General features: G+C 34.6%; 1 protein-coding gene and 1 pseudogene across 8 annotated transcripts in view; both read left to right on the plus strand.

Annotated features, from left to right (window-relative positions):
- Positions 1 to 15871, plus strand: part of NCOA6 (nuclear receptor coactivator 6) — an 85644-nt gene that overhangs the window by 5551 nt on the left and 64222 nt on the right. For 5 of the 8 annotated variants that reach the window (XM_019733567.2, XM_019733538.2, XM_019733577.2 and 2 more), the window contains exon 2: positions 8706 to 8783. The exons of the other annotated variants lie outside the window; for them this stretch is intronic. The gene's annotated coding sequence lies outside the window, so the exon portion shown is untranslated. The remainder of the gene's footprint in view (positions 1 to 8705; positions 8784 to 15871) is intronic. 8 annotated transcript variants of the gene reach the window in all.
- Positions 4889 to 4975, plus strand: LOC141568416 (U2 spliceosomal RNA; annotated as a pseudogene).

Raw genomic sequence — 15871 nt, forward strand, 5'->3', positions numbered from 1 at the left:
CCTAGAATTTGGTGATAAACTATATTTTATATATACGAGTAAAGCCTATAAAGCAAAAGGCCAGAACCACATCTTCTTTGACTTGTGAAGAACTGTATATTCTATGTCAGTTAGACTATTAATGATGAGTTAATATTAACTATGTCAGTTAAAAAGCTGAACTCAGAAACAGAATAGAATGGTGGTTGCAAGGGGCTGGAAGGTGGGGGAAATGGGGAGATGTTGGTCAAAGCGTGCAAACTTCCAGTTATAAGATGAATACGTTCCTGGGAATCTAATGTGGTGACAGCATGGTGACTATAGCAAAGTATTATACACTTGAAAGTTTCTAAGAGAGTAGATCTTAAATGTTCTCACCACACACACACACAATGGTACTTGGTGAGGTGATGGATATGGATGTATTAACTAACCTTGTTGTTATACATTTCTCCATATATGCATTATCCATCTTGTACACCGTAAACTTACACAATGTTGTATTCATTATATCTCAATAAAGCTGGGGGGGAAAAGCTATGTCAGTTAATACTGTTACTGATCACCGAATTCAGAGGGTATTTATACTTCAGATAGGTATTTAGGATTGTATTTAGCATTAACCAGCTGCAAATCCCCCCTTCCACACACACACAGGCAAGGGAAGTTCCCATTAACCAGCTCCTTTACTGATATTGAACCATTGAATATGAAACTGCTTTAGTTCCATAGTACCATTTATGTGCATTTTCTAAAAATCAGACAGCAGCTGTCTCTCATATGAAGAAATAGTTGCAAATTTGTGAATCAAATTCCTGTTTTGGATTTTACTGAGGGAAATTATTCATTAGGTTAAGTCCTTTGCCATAATTTTAAATGTTGTATGGAAGTAAGGTTGCCCTTCTATAAAATACAGACTTTAAAAATTCAAACACTTGGAGAAATTCAAAGACACTGTGGTTAACGACCAAATACCAGTAAAGGTGAGAAGCTGGCAAACCAGCATCTGCCCAGATTCAGATCAATAGACCCTAAATAATGGATTTGTTAAACATTCTTCTTCCTCATTGTAGATATTAGTTAGCAGCAGTGTGTGCATGTACATGCACGCACATATCAGTGTGAAATATATTGATATAACTAATATAAGTCGAGTTGAATCTAGGAATGCTTCCTAAAGAAAATGAGCCTTTAACTGAGTTCTTTAAGGTGTAATTCTTCAGTGGTATGTGGAGATGACTCGGAAGCACTGAGATTAGAATAAGTAAGTAAGTGTGGAGATAAATTTTTTTTTTTTTTAAGATCTTTTTTTTATTGGGGAAGGGGAACAGGACTTTATTGGGGGAACAGTGTGTACTTCCAGGACTTTTTTCCAAGTCAAGTTGTTGTCCTTTCAATCTTAGTTGTGGAGGGCGCAGCTCAGCTCCAGATCCAGTTGCCATTGCTAGTTGCAGGGGGCGCTGCCCACCATCCCTTGCGGGACTCGAGGAATTGAACCGGCAACCTTGTGGTTGAGAGCCCACTGGCCCATGTCGGAATCCGGCAGCCTTCGGAGTTAGGAGCATGGAGCTCTAACTGCCTGAGCCACCATGCGGCCCCGTGTGGAGAGAAATTTGGTTAGTTTAGTCAGTATATGTTGCCTGCCTACCAGCATTGAGAGACATATACAGTTGATGGGTAATTAGTTTCTGCCTTTCAGGAAACTAATTCATCTGGGGAAGCGATGTGAACATAAATCAAAAGAGGGGAAAAAAGAAGGGAAAGGGTGGTTCAAATGATATAGTAAATACTGTGGGAATTCAGGAGAGATCACTTCCATTTAGAGGATCAGGGAAGGCTTCATGGAGAAGGTGGTGGATTCCTTTCCTAGGTGTAGTCACAAACTGGGTGACTTAAAACACCAAATCATTCTCTCTCAGTTCTTGAGGCTAGAACCTGAATTCAAGGTGTCAGCAGGGCCGTGTTCCCTCTGAGACATAGGGGACACAATTCAACCCATGACAGGCGACATGATACAGAGATGATACAGAGGTACTAAATTAAAATTTACTAAATAAAAGAAAGAGTTAGATTGCAACAAGTTGAGTTAAGGAGAGAAGAAATAGGGAATAATGGACATAGAAATAAGGAATATTTAGGAAATGAAATAATGAGAAGTCTGGTTTGCTGGTGTGTTGGAGTGGTGGAGAGATTAAAGCCAGAGTAGTTTCTTGGGGCCCTAGATGCCAGATCTAGGACATTGGAATGTTTCCGAGTGGGAGCAAGATTGCACTGCAGAATTTTGAAATGGTGGATAACTGATTCAAGCCTTAGGGAGATTTTGTGATCGGGTAATCATGGATAAGTGGACACCCTAAAGAAAAGCAGATGGTTGATCGTTTAACACACCCAGCTTCCCTCATTTGCCTATGCCAGTAACTTTTCACCAGGACACTCAAGAAATCCCTCTTACGTAAAAAGCAAAACCAAAAATAAAACAACAAAAACACCACAACAACAAACTTTGAGGGTTTTATTCGCGTCCTGGTCAGTCATCTGTGGGTATTGAGATACGTCAGCTTTTTAGAGTCTCTATTCAAAAGCCTCTCCATGGATTTCAGTAGTAATCATGTTGCTCTTTATTTTCTTTCATATTTTAAAATCACCTCTTTTCCATTTTGATTTTTCTCTGAACACTTTTCAGTTTTTCCATGTCTTTTTAAAATATCTGACTAATGGAAAGAATTGAGGAAGATTCTGTACTGTACAAGCCAATGATACACTCTTTTTCTTTGCCATTTTAATGATATTAGGTTGGTGCAAAAATAATTGCTAAAACCGCAATTACTTTTGCACCAACCTAATAGTTATGTTGACTTTTTGTCTGCAGTAGGACTGTATTCAAATTGTGAATACTCATTTAGATTGTGGTCAACAGTAGTCCTCAGGTGCTTTTTCTTATTTGTGCCTATGCAGTTCTTCCTGAGTCTAGATTTGCATTGTACATATTTTTTCAAGAGTATGTTTCCTCATGAAATTTTAAAAATTGTGTTTAAATATTACAGACAAATAAGCAACATAACTTCCTAGTCATTATCATATGCGTATAGTCTTTCAAAGTTTAATTCGTATAGTTTTTATTGTCTTTTTTCATTTAGCGATATATTGATGCATTTTTCCACTTGTATATATAGTTATCTTTTTTAATGGGTACGTAATCACCAAAGTTTAAATACTCTTTGGTTATTTGGCATTTGGGTGATTTTGAGTTTGTTTTTATTTTTGGTTTGCAATTCTAAATTGTACTGCTGTAACTAATATCTCTTTGTACATCTTTTTTTCCCCCAGTTTTTTTATTAAAGTATTTTTCCTAAAATGATTCAATTAAGTCTAAAGATACCACTTTTTAGCCATATCGTCAAAGTATTCTTTAGAACAACTACCGGTTTATATTGCCACTAGCCACTAGTTAATATTGGGTTTCATTTTTTTTTTTCTTCCAGTATAATAGTTGTACTTCACCGTTTGGGAGGGGCTATACTTTAAAGTTTTATTATAAAAATTTCAAACATACCAAAAAAAACCCCACCAGAAGTAGCACACTAAACACCCTTTTGCCCATCTCCTATATTCAGCTTGTTGCCATATGCTTAATAAATACACTTATGTTAAATCTTTTTAAAATAAAGGCATCATGATACTATGCCTTAAATATTTTAGCATCCATCTCTTACAAATAAGGAGATTCTCCTACATAATCACAATACCATTATTACATCTAACAAAATTATCAGTAGGTGGTATATTTAAGTTTCTCCAATTGTCTCCAAAATGTCTGAAGTGAAATCAAATTAAGGGCCATGCATTGCATTTGCTTGTTACTATTTTTGTTTGTTTTTTTGTGTGTTTTTTTTTTTTAAACTGCAACAATTCCCATTTCTTGTTTGCTCCCTCACCTTTTTTTTTTTTTTTCATAGCGTTTAGATTAGTTGAGACCAGAGCAGTTTTCTTGTTGAATGTTCCACATTCTGGATTTATCTGATTGTTTTCTTTGTGGCATTTATCTTGTTCCTTTATTCCTTTTATTTCCCTAAATTGGAAGGTTTAAAGACTTGATTAGATTCTAAAGAAATGGTTAGATGTTAAAGACTTGATTAAATTCTAGTTAAACATTTTGGTAAAAATAATAAATATTCTTCATGTTGAATGATATCACAAGGTACGGAAATGTCTGGTTGTCCCACTATTGATGGTAACTTGGATCACAGGGTTATGGTTGTGATTGCTAGATCTGTCCATTGTGAAGTTGCACTTTCTTTCTTTTGTGACTAGCAAATATGTTTTTAATTTTTATCAAGAATGAGCATTTTTTCAATTTTCTTTGAACTAATTTTCATATCATTTGACCATTTTTTCAGTGTAGATTTAGTATTTTTCTTTTAAGTTTGTACTATGCATTTAAAATTTTTATTCAGTGTAACAAACAATGGTGCATTGTTATAACAGATAAATTTCAAATTGAGCTAAAATAAAACATAATTTAACCAAAAACAATGGTACAGATTATAAATATATAATGGGGCATTTCTTTGACAGGATCTTGTTATTAAAACATGTTTGCTTTTTGGAAAAAAAACAAACATTCTAAGCAGACAAACCTAAAATACATAAAGCTATTGAATCAAAAGCTTATTTTTCTTTTTGAAATACAAGTAAATCTTAAACTCATAAAAGTTGTTTTACGTACCTACACAAAAAATACCCAGAATTTTTTTTTATTCCTTGTCCTCTGAGTGTTGCATTTGGTTGTTTTTTAATAGACCAATCTTTTAAATAATTATTTTTTCTGTCATTCCTATTAAAGGTTTTTTTCTTATCCATTTCTTTTTTGTTTTACTCAAATAGTATTTTCTTTTCAAACCACAAAAGCATCGCTTCTCAGCCTTTTGGCTAAGATCAAGTGTAGTATCAAACCACAAAAGCAGTATAGGCTAATTGAAACAACTGAGCATCACTTGAGATGCATGAAGAAAAAGCCTACCACCCATCCTCCAGTTCCTCTCCTGCAAACTACCCAAGTATATAGCCTAGTGTTTCTGCCATATTATTCTCTATGCTCTTAGAAACACAGATATACGTACTGATTCATTTTCTCTTATTACATAAGATTATCATGATGCCATATGTATTCTACAACTTCTACTTTTTTACTTTATCGGATATCATGTATTTTCTTCTATGTCATTAGATAGATATCGAATTCCTTTTTCCGGCTGCATAATATTCCATTTATATAAGTTTCAGACATCCAGGTTGTTTCTGATTTTTTTTCCCCCCATCACAAGCATAGACATCCTTGTGCATATACTTTTAAGAAATGGAGCTTTTACTTATGCAGGATGAATTCCCAAATATTGGTTAAAGGATAAGCTTATTTCAGTACTATGAACTGTCAGGTTATTTTCCATAAAGGTTGTTGCAGTTCTTACTCCCACTGGCATTGGATAACAAGTATTTTTTTTAGTTTTTGCCAATCAACTGGGTGAAAAGTGTTTTCTTATTTAATTTTAATGTCCCTGACCATTGATAAGTTGCATATATTCGTCAGACATATGCATTCCCTATTCCACAAATCACCTTTTCCAGTCCTTATTTTTCTCTTGCATTGTTAATTTTTTTTTACTTTTTAATCAATCTGCAGGTGCTTTTGTGTATTTGGGAGAACCCCTTTTGTCATATGGTGCAAAAATGTATTCCTCCAGTCCCATTTGGCTTTTGACTTCACAGTTTCTTTTGGCAGACTATTTTAATTTTTACTTAATCGTGTCTGTTGATCTTTTTCTTTATGACTTCCAGGTTATCACCACCTCACTGAAGTTAATAATTCTTCTAAATTTTATTTCTATATTTTTGTTTTATTATTATTGCTTTTTTAACCTTAATTTTGTTTTTCTCTTTTTTTTTTTTTTTTTTTTGCAACTTGGGCAGATATTTGTTTTTTAATATTAATGAACCTGTTTATCTTGCCATTGAGTTTCCTTTTCTGATAAAAATATTATCTTTTTCATTGTTCAGGGATAAGCATAGTATAAGATTTTCTAATTTTTAAATAATTTGAAACTTTGAAGAAAATGCCTTTCTAGTTGTTCCAAGTCATTTTGAATGCTATACCTGTGTTTGAAAATATTATCATAAGGATAATTGTATTCACTTAATGCAGTTCTGTCTGCAAGTTTGCTCTTTGCAAGTTGGGTCTTTAATAATGATGAAATGGTAGCTATAGGACTTGAAAGCTGATCTTAGGACTTCAGTGTTTGATTTAAAAAGTGACAATTATGAGAGCATAAAGCAAAAAAAAAAAAAAATCCTGACAACACTGTCATTATGAATATGTTAAGATCCTGCAGAAGTTTGCAGACTCTTAGAGTGATGGTTTAAGGACTTCTTAGAGTCCAAGTCTCATGATTTAATTATTGTTAGAAATTTAATAGAGGAAGAAAGCCATTATTCTTAGATAAAGTTGTCTTCCATCGTCATATGGCAAGACAACCTTCATGATCATTGTATATATACTTTCTAGTTCTTTTAAAATTAAGTATTTCATTTGTAAAGAAGTGTCACATAAGAAATTAAAGACTTCCCTACTAAGAAGCTTTGGACAAATTTTTCACTCAAGACTCAATTTTTCCATCTGTTCCATAAGGGTATTGGACCAGATTATTGCCAAGGCCTCTTTAGTTCTTACTCTGCTCAGATTCTTGGGAAATTATTTTTAGGCAATTTTTTATTAGTTCCTAAATTGTAGGATTTGGTCAACTTTTCGATGTTATTTGTATATTTAGAGCATGGATTCAAAGACTGGTACTCCAAACATATATTTTTTTATTGTAGCTTCATTATGATCGAAAGAACATGGTGGTGTTCATAATTAGAACATTATGTACAAAGTAGTTTTTCTCTAAATTTTACTTTATTACACGTACTGTGGTATCGAACAAGGTGGGAAAAATCTCATTGAGCTTCTGATTTATTCTTTTGGTTTGTAATGTACATGATTAAATTATTAACTATATCTGTGTTAGGATGAGTACTAGTTTTAGGAATCTCAGATTTCATATTTCACTAATTTACCTTTCATTTCTTACACTAAAAAGGATTGAAGTTTAAGAGTTAATGTTAATATTCCCTAATCTCTTAAATTGTCTGTTATCCCTACCAAGAGCAAACCAGTGTTGTTCCAGTATTGAAATGCCAGGCTCCTTGACAGGTATTTTATTGATCCTTTCAGGGAACTAAATTTCTGTGATTTTGCTGGAGGTTTGCATAAATTTTCCCTTGGAATCCTGGACTTGGGAACAGGAAGCAAGTACTAGTTCTATAAGAACCTCAAGAGAGGTTGTAGGGAGGATTGGATTGGATATTGCTTTAGTTGTGCCATGGCAAATTGTCTTTGACAGTTCACATTTAGCTGTTTATTTAGACACTTCTAAAATTCCTTGTAAGTTATCCTGAAATATTTAAGGCTATGTGATAAAAAGATCAACTTAATTTCTTAAGTACTGTAAGTGTAATATCCAGACTTAGGTTTATAAGGCAGATACCCTCGGAATTCAAGGATTCTTATTTTACAAAGCTACTTAAAACATTTGAATAGAGATACGCATTTGTTAAAGTGAAAGCATATAGAATAATAATTAAAATTACTGATAAATAGTCCTTGAGTCTTTCTAAGCCTAGAAGGAACCTGAGATTCTGTTTAGCTCTAGCTTAGTGATTCATTTTATAATTTAGGAATCTTAGGCCCAGAGAGATTGTGTCCTGCCCCAAATCGTACAACTTTACGGGAAGATTATGACTAGAACTCGGGGCACACCCTGCCATGCTCAGCCTAGCTCTGTTTCTAGTTTATTACCCTGTGTTTCATTATTATAATTAATGCTAGTCTATTCTCCAGATCACCTAGTTGATTTCACTACTAATCATTTGACATTCGCCTTATAGAAAATATTTTAAAAAGTGGGTATTGAGGTTAGGAAATCGTTGCATGGGCATTAGGCTTTATTTAATTTAATTTCCTTATATGAATGGTGCAGCAGCTGCGATGGGGCAGGACATCTGTGTTTTCCATTTATTTGTTTGCTTGTTTGTTTTTACAGTTGTCATTTGTAATAAAATACTTTTCAGAGTATAAGCGAGAGAGTAAATGTTAAATTAAAAAGTATAATCAACATATTTACAGTTTTACAGAAAGAATAGGAAAATAACAAGAAAGACTAAGTCTGTAACTAACTACATATGTGATCTAGGGGCAAATCATGTAACCTCTATGGGACACTTTCTCCTCCCTACTTAATTAGAATCCTTCAGGGCTTCTGTTTAGGACAACTGTATCTGTTTTTTAATATTTGTTAATTGAAGTGTGACATACATAATGCAAAGTACACAGATCATAAGGGTAATGAATTATAAAATGAGCACCCTTATGTAATCACTACTGATGTATTTTGAAAAACCTTCTGTGGCGATTATGATAAGCTTTCCTTGTTTAAAAAAACAAAAACAAAAAACCCCTGAATTTGAGACTGTAGATAATCTCTTGCCTTTTACAACTCATTCCAGAGTGCAATTAGCAGAAACAGTGGTAGAAATGAATTTGGGCAGTCAGAAAAATTTACATTGAATAGGTTTATTGGACTTTCTTCTGATCTCTCTCTTCTTCCTCTTTGCTCTTTTTCCTTTCTGTTTAGGTCCTGGATGGAATGGAGAGGGGTCCTACTGAACCTTTAACTATCTTTTCTGAGAGTGGTCAAAGAGTTCTTAAACAGGTCTGTTGATTCTATAGAACACAAATGCAAGTTTGATTTATTTAAAGACTTGATTTCTACTTAACAAAGGATTGAATTATAAATAGACTTTACTTTTTAAAAAAGGAGTTTTGATCTCAATGTCTGTAGAGTATTTTGCTTTGGCAAGCTTATTTGGATTGGACCCAAAGTGACTGAATTAAGATCTGCTTAATAGAAAAGAAGTTGAGTCATGTCTTTATCAGTTATGTTGGATGTATGTAATAAGGAAGAATTCTTTATTGGTTAATGGAAAGTACCAGGAAAAGAGGAAAAGATCAGTATCTCAGTTGCCCATGGTTCTGGAGGAGAATAGAGGCATGGATAAATCCAAGAAAGAAAATATTTATTTGACCCTCTTTCTGGTGTTTTCAGCATTCATAACATTGGGGGGGAAAATCAAAGCTACCTTGCAAGTCTCTGATTCAGAGAAGGGCAAGTGTACATCTCTATACCTCTCTCATCACCATGAATAAACTTGAGCTCAGTGATTTCCCAAACTTATCTTCACATTCAAATCACCTATGGATCTTGGCAAACCATTGATGCCTTTGTCTCCCTCCGTTCACCTCCCTCCCCCCACCCATTGTGATTTAATTAGCCTGGAGGCATGGCCTGGGCTTTGTGGAATTTTTAAAAGATTCTTAGGTGATTCTAAAGTGCAGACAAGTTTGGGTACTCCTGCTCTACCTGGTTAAATCATTCTGACCATTATTCAACTTGTGACCTTTTTTTTGCAGAAATATATTAATAAGGGGACAAATATTTTGATTTGAGAATCCCGCACTTTAAACCTAAGTTCTTACTAGAATGTAAGCCCCATAAAAGCACGTACCATGTCTATATTTTATTCACCATTCTGTCTTTAGCATTTAGAACAATACCTGACATACATTGTGTAAATATTTGTTGAATGAGTGAATGAACCTATCAGTCTCTAGTGAGCTGAGAGGATGCTTTTACCTGAGACTCAAGTGGTCTGAGATAGAGTGGGATGGTGATGAAGAGCCTGCAGAATCCCACTGCCTGGGCTCAGATCAGGGCTCTGCCACTTACTGTGAGCTGTATGACCTTAAGCAAGTTTCTGCTCAGTGCCTCAGTTTCCTCGTTTTTCAAATGGGGGTAATATAATCTACATCATAGGGCTGTTGGGGGACCAATTGAGGTAATAATGCAAAGTGCTCAGAACAGCGCCTGACACTTAATAACATTCTGTAAGTTTTAGCTACTGTAGAATTCAGGAAGCCCTTGCTTCTCTGCAGTTTGGGTAATTTATCTGTAGAATACTGTTTGAGGACTAAGGCAGAATAATGGAATCAGCTGTATTAGATGTAGTTAAAGAAAGCTTGACAAAGAAGGTGATTTTTTTGTCAACTTAATGAGGTATAATTTACATGTAATAAAATGCATCCATTTAGTGTGAAACATGTTTTGTTAAGTTTTGACAGTGTATTTATTAGTTTATAGTATGTATTATGAGACAACCACCACAACCAAGATACAGAAAATTTCCATCTCCCTAAAATGTTTCTTCTACTCCTTTGCAGTCTGTTTCTCCCAGAGCCCCACCTATACTATATTGCTTTGCATTTTCTAGAATTTTATATAAATGCATTCATATGTTATATTCTCTTTTGTGTCTAGCTTCTTTTACTCAGTATAATGATTTTGATAATTATCCATGTTGTTGCATGTATTAGTAGTTCATTCCTTTTTAATTCCTAGTAGTGTTTTGTGGTACGTATATAACATGTTTGCTTATCCATTCACCTGTGATGAACATTAGAATTGTTTCCAGTTTTGATGATTGTGAATACAGTTGCTATAAGCATTTTTGTATAAGTCTTTGTGTAGACATGTTTTCATTTATTTTGGAGTAAATCCATAGCAGTAGAATTACTGAGTTGTATGGTACAGTATCTAACTTTTTAAGAAACTGCCAAAGAGTATTAAAGGAAGTAAATATACAGCAGGATTTCCAAGGAGACTGTATTAATTATTTATTGTTGCATAAAAAATTAACATAAATTTAGCAGCTTAATACAACATACATTTATTATGGCACATTTTCCACAGCTTAGGTGAGTCATCTGTTTCAGGGCCTCTTACAGGCAGCATTCAAGGTGTCAGCCAGGGATGTTGCCACAAATGGCGAGATTTCATTCTTTTTATGACTACGAAATATTCCATTGTACATATGTACTGTATCTTCTTTATCCACTCGTCTGTTGATGGACACTTAGGTTACGTCCATATCTTGATTATTGCAAATAATGCTGCAGTGAACATAGGGGTGTATATATTTTTTTGAATTAATGTTTTGGATTTCTTCAGATAAATACCCAGAAGTGGAATTGCTGGGTCATGTGGTAGTTCTATTTTGAATTTTTTGAGGAATCTCTGTTCTGTTTTCCTTAATGACGGTATCAGTTTACAATCCCACCAGCAGGGCACGAGGGTTTCCTTTTCTCCACATCCTCACCACCACTTGTTGATGATGATTTATTGATGATGGCCATTCTGACAGGTGAGAGGTGATATCTCATTGTGGTTTTAATTTGCATTTGCCTGATGATTAGTGCTGTTGAGCATCTTTTCATATGTCTGTCGGGCATCTGTATGTCCTCTGGAGAGATGGTCTATTCAGTTTCTCTGCCCATTTTTAAATTGGATTGTTTGTTTTTTTGGTGTAAAGTTGTATGAGTTCTTTATATATTTTGGATATTAATCCCTTACCGGATGTATCATTGGCGAATATCTTCTCCCATTCAGTAGGTTATCTTCTCATTTTGCTAATGGTTTTCTTTGCTGTGTAAAAACATTTCAGTTTGATGTAGTCTCGTTTGTTTATTTTTTCTTTTGTTTCCCTTGTCTGAGGAGACATATCCAAAAAAAAGCAGTTGCTAAGAGTGATGTCAAAGAGTTTATTGCCTGTGTTTTCTTCTAGGAGTTTTATAGTTTTATTTCTTACATTTATCTTTAATCCATTTTGAGTTTATTTTTGTATGTGGTATAAGAAAGTGGTCTAGTTTCATTTTTTTCTTTTCTTTTTTTTGCATATATCTCTCCAGTTTTCTCAACACCATGGTGTTGAAGAGATTATCTTTATCTCATTGTATACACTTGCTTCCGAGGTTTGTTTCCTAGGTTTGTTTCTAGGCTCTTTATTCTGTTCCATTGATCTATATGTCTGTCTTTATGCCAGCCAGTACCATGCTGTTTTGATTACTAGAGTTTGAAATCAGGTAGCATGATACCTCCAAATTTGTTCTTTTTTCTTAAGATTGCTTTGGCTATTCAAGGTCTTTTGTGGTTCCATATAAATTTTAGGGTTGTTTTAATTCTGTGAAAAATGCCATTGGTATTTTGATAGGGATTGTACTGAATCTGTAGATTGCTTTGGAAAGTATGGGCATTTTATTATAACAATGTTAATTCTTCCTATCCATGAGCACCGTATATTCTTCCATTTATTTGTATCCTCTTCAATTTCTTTCTTTGGTGTCTTAGAGTTTTCCAAGTACAGGTCTTTCATCTCCTTGGTTAAATTTATTCCTGGGTATTTTATTTGTTTTGATGCACCTGTAAATGAGATTTTTCCTTAATTTCTCTTTCTGATAGTTCATTATTGGTATATAAAAATGCCACCAATTTCTAAATACTGATTTTGTATCCTGCTACTTTACTGAATTCATTTATTAGTTTTTAATAGTTTTTCTTGTGGAATCTTTAGGGTTCTGTCTATATAGTATCATGTCACCTGCAAATAATAACAGTTTTACTTCTTCCTTTCTAATTTGGATGTTGTCTGGTCAAATGTTTTCCCCCAAAAAAATCTTTTGCCCCTTTTTTAATGGGTTGTTTATCTTATTACTGAGTTTCCTTTGTCTTTTTTCCCTGTGTGTATATAAACATACACACAATTAAGAAAACTGAAATACTGACTGCAGTTTTATATGCTTTTTATATTTTGAAATATGAACATTTTCCATGGTGTTAAATATTCTTGAAAATATGAATTTTAATGGAGAAGCAATATTTGAATACATTTAAATTGTTTAAATCACGTCTTGTTGAATCCTAAACTAGCTTCCAGTTTTCACTATTAATAATTTTTTTTAATTGGGGAATATTGGGGAACAATGTGTTTTTCCAGGGCCCATCAACTCCATGTTAAGTCATTGTTTTCAGTCTAGTTGTGGAGGGTGCAGCTCATTGGCCATGTGGGAATTGAACCAGCGACCTTGGTGTTATGAGCACTGCGCTGTAACCACTGAGCATCCGGCCACCCACTGGTGGCTCAGCTCCAAGCTCAAGCTGTTGTTTTCAATCTAGTTGTGGAAGGCGCAGCTCACTGGCCCATGTGGGAATCGAACCGGCAACCTTGGTGTTCTGAGCACTGCTCTCTAACCACTGACCAAACCCGCCACCCCTATTAATAATATTTTGATGAACATCTTTGAACATAAGTCTTTATTTCATTATGTTAGATTCCTAGATGTTAATATTAAGATGTTAAAGAGGGCTGGCCCGGTGGCTCAGGCGGTTAGAGCTCCGTGCTCCTAACTCCGAAGGCTGCTGGTTCGATTCCCACATGGGCCAGTGGGCTCTCAACCACAAGGTTGCCAGTTCAATTCCTCGACTCCCGCAAGGGATGGTGGGCAGCACCCCCTGCAACTAAAATTGAACACGGCACCTTGAGCTGAGCTGCCGCTGAGCTCCCGGATGGCTCAGTTGGTTGGAGCCTGTCCTCTCAACCACAAGGTTGCCGGTTCGACTCCCGCAAGGGATGGTGGGCTGTGCCCCCTGCAACTAGCAATGGCAACTGGACTTGGAGCTGAGCTGTGCCCTCCACAACTAAGACTGCAAGAACAACAACTTGAAGCTGAACAGAACCCTCCACAACTAAGATTGAAAGGACAACAATTTGACCATTGTTCCCCAATAAAATCCTGTTCCCCTTCCCCAATAAAATCTTTAAAAAAAAAAAAAAAAGATGTTAAGGGGAATGAACATTTTTAAACAAACTGTGAATGTTAATCTATTTCATTGAATCTTTGGCACAATTGAGTATTTTATTTTAAGTCTTTGCCAGTTTGATGTTGGAAGAAAGGCATATTTCATTTTGCTTTTCTTTGATTACTTATGAAATGTAACAATCTTTTAATTTTTTGATGATCTTTATTTCTAATTGTATAAGTTGTCCGTTTGTGGGGGTCAGTTTTTCTGTTGGCATGTTAATGTTTTCCTGGATTTTTAAGAGTGCTTTAAATATTAAGTTTATTAACCTTTTGTCATTTACAAATATAATTCCCAACTTGCATTTTGCCTTTTTACTCCTGAGTACTTTGACCTGCAAATTTTTAAAAATAATAAAATTACATAATCAAACCTATATTTGCTTTAGCTTTTCAGTCCATGAACTGATAAGTATATTTGAATATATATCCACTGTAAGATTGTAGTATTATGATTTCATTTTTTATATTTAAGTCTTTAGCTAGAATTTTTTAGTATAAATACACTGTTGCTATGGTCTGAACGTTTGTGTCCCCCCAAAATTCATACATTAAGATCCTAATGCCCAGTGTGATGTAGAAAGTGGGCCTTTCTGGAGGCATCTGATTCATGAGGGTGGAACTCTCATGACTGAGATTAGTGCCACTGTAAGAGGAACCACACAGCGCTCCCTAACCCCTTCCACCCCGGGAGGACACAGTGAGAAATTGGCGGTCTGCATCCCAGAAGAGGGTCTTCACCAGAACCCCACCATGCAGGCACAATGATCTTGGACTTGTCAGCCTCCAGATCTATGAGGAATAAGTTTCTGTTGTTTATAAGCCACCCAGTTTGTGGTATTTTGTTACAGCAGCTCGAACAAACTAAGACAATTGTGAAGTGAGAATTCAATAAAAATTTTTCAAAGTACTCACCAATTTGTCCTAAACTATAAAACAAAATCATCCTCACCCAAGAAACATGACACAACATTCATTAATGAACAATCAGAAGAGAACTAAAGAAGAAGAAAAGTCACCCACGGCCACCCACAAATGGAACAGTGTTTGCAAATCATGTATCTGATAAGGGATTTGTATCAAATATAGCAAGAACTCTTACAACTCAATAATAAAGACAGATATCCCAATTAAAAAATTGACAAGGGATTTGAATAGGTATTTCTTAAAAGGAAGTATGCCAGTGGCCAAGAAACATGAAAATATGCTTAACACCATTAGCCATCAGGGAAATGCAAATCAAAACCACAGTGAGATACCACTTCATACTAGGATGGCTATAATCAGAAAGATAATAATAAATACTGTTGAGGATGTGGAAAATTGTAACTCTTGGACGCTACTAGTGGGAATGTAAAAAGGTATAACTGATTTGGAAAACAGTCTGGCAATTCCTCAGAAGGTTAAACGTAGAGATAATGTATGACCCAGCAATTTCATTCCTAGGTGTATGTATGTGTATGAGTGCATATATACCCAAGAGAAATGAAAACATCACATAAAAACTTGTACACAAATATTCTTAGCAGTATTATTCATAATAGTGAAAAGTAGAAACAACCCAAATATCTATCAACTGATGAATAAATGGATAAATAAATGTGGTTTTTCCATACAAAGCATATTATTTGGTAATTTAAAAAAAATGAAGTACTGTTACTTGCTACACCACCTTGAAAAAATTATGCTAAGTGAAAGAAGCCAGTCATAAAAAACCACTTATTGTATGGTTCCTATTATATGTATGTCTAGAGTGGACTAATGCTCTATCCTTTAAGGGGGATGTGGGGTGGTTAACCCATTAAATTAATGCCAACATATTAGCAAAATTGTTCACAGAACCCAGATGAAAACGATGATTAATAGTTCATTTTTATTTTGTACCTTATAGATCTTCCTTTTCAAAATTATTTTTTAAAATAGTATTTCGTACTAATCATATTTATAACAATTATTTAAACTTAGCTCTATGTTTAACTGATTTCATCTCTCCCTATTCTCAAGGTCTTTGTTTTTGGTTAATTATTCAGATAATATTTTTATAAAAAGTAC

This window comes from Rhinolophus sinicus, linkage group LG13, assembly GCF_036562045.2.
Source record: "Rhinolophus sinicus isolate RSC01 linkage group LG13, ASM3656204v1, whole genome shotgun sequence".
Lineage (NCBI taxonomy): Eukaryota > Metazoa > Chordata > Mammalia > Chiroptera > Rhinolophidae > Rhinolophus > Rhinolophus sinicus.